Here is a 6,683-nt window from a genome sequence, read left to right on the forward strand (position 1 = left end):
AAAGTCATGTTAGATATACATAGCATTTTTATAACTGAACATAGTTACTTGATTATGCTATACAATGATGGTATGTGACTGCTAACCACCTGACACTGCCTCTTTAATTTTTCTCTTTTGAGCATTGGATTCTCTGTTTTTTGTTCCTGAGTTTTGTAGATTTTATTCGTTAATCTCTACAGATGATGACAAAATTCTTTTAAAAAAATTATCTAGATTCTTCATGGGGGTATTTGAATTTTTCACCTTTGGGCATGTGGATGTCATTGTTTTCTTTTTGATGCATTCAGGTGTTTTCAGATGTTCTTTTCATTTAAAATCTGTAAATTCAGTTCACAGATGTATAAAACATAAAGCTTTTAATCATATTATATGTCAATTTCTGAGTTTACATTCATTTTCTAGTATTTAGAAAATGGAAATGAATTGGATGTTGCAACCTGATATTGGAAAAGTTAAGTGTGACGATTTACAGTGTAGATAAATCTCAGCTGACTTGAACTTTTTGAATTAAATCAACTTTTCGCTGATATTGGTATAACAGCCCTTTGTTTGCTCTTCACCGAAATTGATCATTGATTGAATAATCGCGACGCGCCATCATCCAGTTAATCAGAGTTAAAGTTAAGCATCGTGTTTACGCAGCCTCTCACTATCTGCCCTTTGTTTTTGTCGCTCCATATCTGTGTGTGTGTGATTGTGTGTGTGGGTGGGTGTGCGTGTTTTTTCCTTTTTTTCCTCTCCTCTGCCTGTTCTGCTGGGGGACTTGTGAATGGCAGCCAATGGGAGGGTAGAGTCCCCTCAGCCTCTCTGACATCCACACAGCGAGAAGTGATGCAGCGCCGCTGAGACGCGCAGTCGGGGCGGAACAACGGGCAACAAAAGCCGCAGCGAGCGGATACTCCGCGATCCGGCGTGCGGGGTTTTTTCTTTTGCGGGTTTTCTTTTTTACTATTTTGTGCGTCGTGGGAAAATCTCTCTCCGCTGGAATAAACTTGACCCATCAGGTAAGCGCGGATTTGCTTCGCTTTTAACTTCCAAAACGCAGATTAATTATTATTATTATTATTATTATTATTATTATTATTATTATTATTATTATTGTACATCCCTTCAGCTTAAATACCAACCATGCTCCGTGAAATGACAGTGTCCGGATTTTAGCGAGAGGTCCGCACGTCTTTGCAAGTAAGCTTCAAAGAGAGCACCAATGGATGCGCTGTTAAATGAGGGTATTTTCGATGCGCATCCAGGTTTCTTTAACTTTTCCGATGCGTATTTCTGCGGGGAAACGCTGCGTGTCCTGCGCCGATCAGATGCGCACCTTTCCTGCTGGTTTGTCCCCGCTGGTGGCAGATCCACGCCGCGGACGGACTTCAGATGATGTGGAGTTTAGTCAAGTTGTCTAAAAACACCGCGTCCTCCAGGGTTATTGACAAGCACGACCTGTCCGTGAATGTTTAATGTCCTGCCTGAATAATGCAGCGCGGCTATGAAAGGCTGTTTTACTTGAGCCTGACTGATGTGTGCAGGGAAAAGTTGCCTCCATGTTGCTCAACCTTTTTGTAAAAACTGAGGTAATGTGTCTGATCGCAGCCAAGAAGTTGGATGAGTTTCTGCTTTGAACGGACGGAGTTTACATTTGAAAAGAAAGAGGGATTTTTTTTTTTTCAGTTTTTCTGGGTCTTTTTGTTTTTGGATGAAGAACTTCTGAGCTGCTCTGTGAAAGGGAAAGCCGGTCCGACCGGAGCAGACGGTCCAGGTTTGAAGTTCAGAGATGAAAGGGACAGAGGTGGAATCTGGCTGATCAAAGTCAAGCAGAGGAACATGGGCGGCGCTGCATATTTAAACCTGCGGGTGTGTGTGTGTGTGTGTGTGTGTGTTTTCCACCAGTATGAACAGGTTAATCGTGTGGAGCATCTCTCCTTCTCCCATATATCTTCACCCAGAGTGTTTTTGTGTTTTCCGACTCCAGATGAAGGGTTAGTGTTGCTCTGACGTCACAGGATGATGGGTTTACCCATAGGCCAGGCGACTATGACCGGTGACCCGAGCTGATGACATTATTTGTGCTCCAGATGGGCCTCATCGCGCTGTAATATTGAGCATTTCTAGTCGCCTGCACCGCAGCATCTGGAGCTAATGGAGTCCCGTCAGCCTCTGTGGATCCTAAAAATGATCCGGTTCCCTCCGTGGATCCGTTTCCAGCCCTCTGGGAGTCGAACCGGGCTTCCACCGGTTCGACTCATTTCCATTCATGGAAATGTGACATTTGTTTCTGGTTTTCTCAGTTGTTGACCGCCTGGTGTCTTTTATGACTCTGTTTGTTGTTTTGATGACGTAGAGCTCTTTGATTGAAATCAGGATCCTGGAGTTGCGTTTCATTTAATGCCCAAAGTTTTTGTGACTAAATAAAGTAGAAATGCTCCATAATGAGACGGATTCCTACCAGAGAGCAGGGTGGAGGTCCGCTCCCCTTAACGACGCAGACAAGAAACAAAAACTGGAATTTAAATCAATCAAGTTTATCTGTGTCACACATTTCAGCAACACACAGTTAAAAAAAAACTAAGCACATCATATAGTCAACAGTTGTGACAGATATTACATTTTTATCAACTATCATCAGCAAAATCATAAAAACACATAAAATATGTTTAATTTTCCATCTACTGTAAAGCTCAGTGTTTCGGTAATTTTGCTGTTTTCTGGACATTTCTTCCAGATTTGTGCCTCCTAGAAGCTGCATGTTTGGTTCTGGGTTTCTAGATTAAATGAGTGTAGCTGAGTCACAAAAATACAAAATGTTACCAAAATCTTCTATTTCAGTTCAGGTATTTTACCTATTTTAGCCAGAAAATTAGATTTTTCTTCCCCCACGAGCTTCTTTATTTAACACAAAGGAATCCGTTGAGTCGCTCTAACCAAAGCTAACAACCACAGCTCATTTTTAACCAGATTAAATATTGATTGATTCTTCAAACTGTTTGGTTTCCTTCTACAGTCCAGTAACGTTCATGTTTGCTTATTTGGAGCTAACTTTAGGCGTTTGTGTTTTCAATCTGAGTGATTCATAGAACATAGTTACACTGCAAAAACACAACATGTTACTTCAAGTATTTCTGCTCTTCTTTTAGTGGAACTATTTTAGTACATTTGAAATAAAACTAACCCACAAATACCTTTCCAGCTTGTGGTAAGCCAAACATTCTTTAATTTTGATTTAAAAAGTAAAGATTTTACTGGCAGATTATTTCACTTATAGAAAGGACGTCTTGATTTAAATGAAATAATCTGCCATTTTTCATCAATACTAATGAATTACTGACTTAAAACAAGCTCCTATATTTTGCGTAAAAGTTACTTGTAAGTTAATTTTTTCTTATTTCAAGATATTTGCACTGGAAACTAAACCAAAAATACTTGGTGAGCTTTTGTGGTTTTGTAGTGTAATCCTTGTGTCTCTGGAGATTTTCACAATAAGACATCTTGGATTAAAATGTCTGGTGCAAAAATTAATCTTACCAAGTATTTTTGGTCTAGTTTCTAGTGAAAGTATCTTAGTTCACTTGGAATAAGACAAAACTAACTCACCAGTAACGTTTCAGGTAGAAATAAGAACTTATTTTGAATCAATAATTTGCTAAAATTGTTGAAAAAGTTCAAGTTCCACTGGTTCTTGTTGTAATCTGCCAGTGGAACAAGAACCTTTTCATCAATATTAATAAATTATTGACTTAAAACAAGCTGAAGAGTTACTTGTAAGTTACTTTTATCCTCATTGAAGTGTAAATTAGACAAAAATGCTTGGTGAGACTTTGTGTTTGCTGACCACACGTGCAGCATGTGGCCTAAACGTTTGCTCATCAAGCTGAAAGCAATCCTTGTGGTTGTATTGGTTGTTTGAGGGCATAAGACTTTTCCTTCATGTGACAACAACCCATGATTCTCGTGTTCTCTGTTTGTATTCCTCATAAGTTCAGTAAGTTTCTCCAGTCAATGTTTGGGTTTCCTCACAGTTAGAGTAGCAACTTCATGACTCCATCTATGAGACGGTTTCCCTTCAGAGACGTCTCTGTGGAGCAGTAAGGACTCCAGAAAGTGTCGAAAGTATGGATGTACGTCTCGCCTTTTAATACGAACTCAAACAGGAAGCGGAAACTCTGACGTGAGTTCATGGATTCATCAATATCACGGCTTTCTGGGCCGTATTTGGTTACTTCAGTGGGTTTTTGAGTGAACAAGTAAGGATGTGGGTTTGAATGTTTGAGGTTTTTAGAACCAAACAATACGGAAAAGAAAATTAGGAAGGAGTAAAGTTAGTGTGTTGATGTTACTGAAAAGATTTGAGGACTCTTAACAGACGATGAGTTGTTCCAGATGTTATTGCAATAAACAATAATATTGTTTTGAGACCAATTTAATGTGATAATGGCATAATAATGCAAGAACACAACCTCAAGCTTTAAATTCTAATGAACATTTAACACTGGAGCTGGAAGACATTTTAAATATCCAAAATAAATAAATAAATCGACAGAAAATAAAATTAATTATGAAATATGTGTAAAAAGAAGGGGCTGGTTGAGACCAAAACACCAAAAAAAACCCACCAGAAAAACAGTAAATGATGCAATTGAAAATTATTGACCTCTCATGTGGTCAATTGATTTATTGTTTATTTTTAAAATAATTTTAAAAAATTATTTTGTTCAGACAGGGTTTAAATAATTTTGGGTTTTCCGTTATAATTTAGTTTTATTTTGTTTTACTTCATTTTTAGAGTTTTTTCCAATTTTTAGAATTAAAAAAGTGTCACAATATTTTGATTATGTTTGCATCAGTAGGGTAATAAATACTCAATAGAAGAAACCATTTCAATCAATCAATCAAATTAGCAAAGCACATTTCAGCAACAAAGCAGTTCAATCATCAACAACATACAGTCACCAACTGAGAAACCAAACAAACATTTTGATTTGTTCCATCGTCAAAATCATAAATTCATGTCAGATATGTTGGTCAATCTTCCGCTGATTATGGTTCAAAAGTTTTTATTTTAAAAAAATGTTTCCAGTTATTGTTAAACAACCGACTGACTTTGGCGTTTCATCCCAATTTCTGCCGTCCGCCATTTTGTGGACAAGCATAAGTGTCACCAGGAGGAAAAAATGTATTTCACATCAGACCCAACAGCTAATGCATAGATTCATAAACACGAAAATGAAGAATGCTATGTTTCAGTTAGCTTGAATAATACACAATGTAGTTCCAGTTAGTTTTAGTTTTCACCATTTAATTACCGTCTTTATTTATCGGGGTCGTTAGGTGAACATGTGCACCATGTGAGCTGGAAAGAAAGAATCCCTCAGAGACGCTTGTTGCCCGTTTGAGGGCATTGGTCAACATTTCCTTCATGCGATGAGAAGCTGGAGTTCCTTTGTTGCGTTGATCATGAGGCTTTGTTTGACCGTTGGAACAAATTTCCTCGCAGGCAGAGTGGGAACTTCATAACTCGGTCTTTGCCTAATGAGACGGATTCCCTTCAGAGACGTCTATTTATGGCGCGGTTGGAACTGTAATTGGAGGGAAAGCAACCTAAAGGGAAGAGATGATATTCGTCTTCTCATGCGTGACATGAAACACTAACGTTACTGTTGCTATGGGCAACGGACTCCACAATGTGGAGAGTGACTTAGGTCAGTAGCTGTGTTTTCATTACAAATTCGTCGATATTCCGCAAATATTGGAAAAAATCTAATTTGTCAATTACGGAGTTTCAAATTAAATAAGAAACATGATTAAAATTACGAGTGAATAAGTTTGATCATGCAGAAAGTAATTAAAAATCATCCTCCAACCACTTCCTGTCGTCTTCTTCGTCATTTCTGCCAGTAGTAACATCCTGTTGTTGAGCTACGGAGGAGATCAACAAACAGAATTCTGATTTTTTTTTCTTAGAAGTTTGACATCTTTACTCACAATCCCAATTTTGTTTCAAAGATTTCAGACTTTTTTTCCTCAAAATTTTGACTATTTTCTCAGAATTTTGAAGATTTTTCTCAGAATTTTGACTTTTTCCTCAAAATTGACATTTTTCTCAAAATTTGCATTTCTCAAAATTTGCATTTCTTTTTCTCATAAATATCTTTTTGGTGTTTTACTTTTTCTCAGAATTCTCACATTAATTCTGATTTTAAAGTCAGAGTTATAATTTTGTCAATTTATTTCAAAATCCAAACAGCCTACCATTCATATGTGTCAATGTCAATTATGTTATTATTATTTTTGCTTTGTGTAGGTAAACTCCAATTTCACATAATTAAACTCATACATTTATTTACTAAATGGGCCGACAGAGATGCTGCGTTTTAGGTAAAACTGATGAACAGCAGTTCAGGATCTGGTCCTGGAAGTCCAGAGTTTCGTTATGAAATCACTTATATTGCTGTTATTTGGGTGTGAGACAGAGTAGATGGCTGCCAATGTTGAATAGTACAATCTGCCAGCATATTTATTTTTTATTTTTTTTTATTTTTATCCCCCCTCCTCTTAAACTTTGGCTAGGCTCCACAGCTTTTCTAATTATGAAGTGTCTGAGAAATTGCTTCACAACCAGTAAGCCAGCAAGCAGTCGAACTGAATCACCAACAACAGCCTGGCAGACACACAGTTTAGAGAGC

General features: G+C 37.6%; 1 protein-coding gene across 1 annotated transcript in view; it reads left to right on the forward strand.

Annotated features, from left to right (window-relative positions):
• The first annotated feature begins 721 nt into the window (after positions 1–721).
• The window catches only part of LOC106951417 (cadherin-6-like), a 97,466-nt gene continuing 91,504 nt past the window's right edge, over positions 722–6,683 (forward strand). Inside the window, exon 1 of the mRNA XM_015038952.1 lies at positions 722–1,007. The gene's annotated coding sequence lies outside the window, so the exon portion shown is untranslated. The remainder of the gene's footprint in view (positions 1,008–6,683) is intronic.

Source organism: Poecilia latipinna, unplaced genomic scaffold (assembly GCF_001443285.1).
Source record: "Poecilia latipinna isolate Pla-1442-1.1 unplaced genomic scaffold, P_latipinna-1.0 Scaffold458, whole genome shotgun sequence".
Lineage (NCBI taxonomy): Eukaryota > Metazoa > Chordata > Actinopteri > Cyprinodontiformes > Poeciliidae > Poecilia > Poecilia latipinna.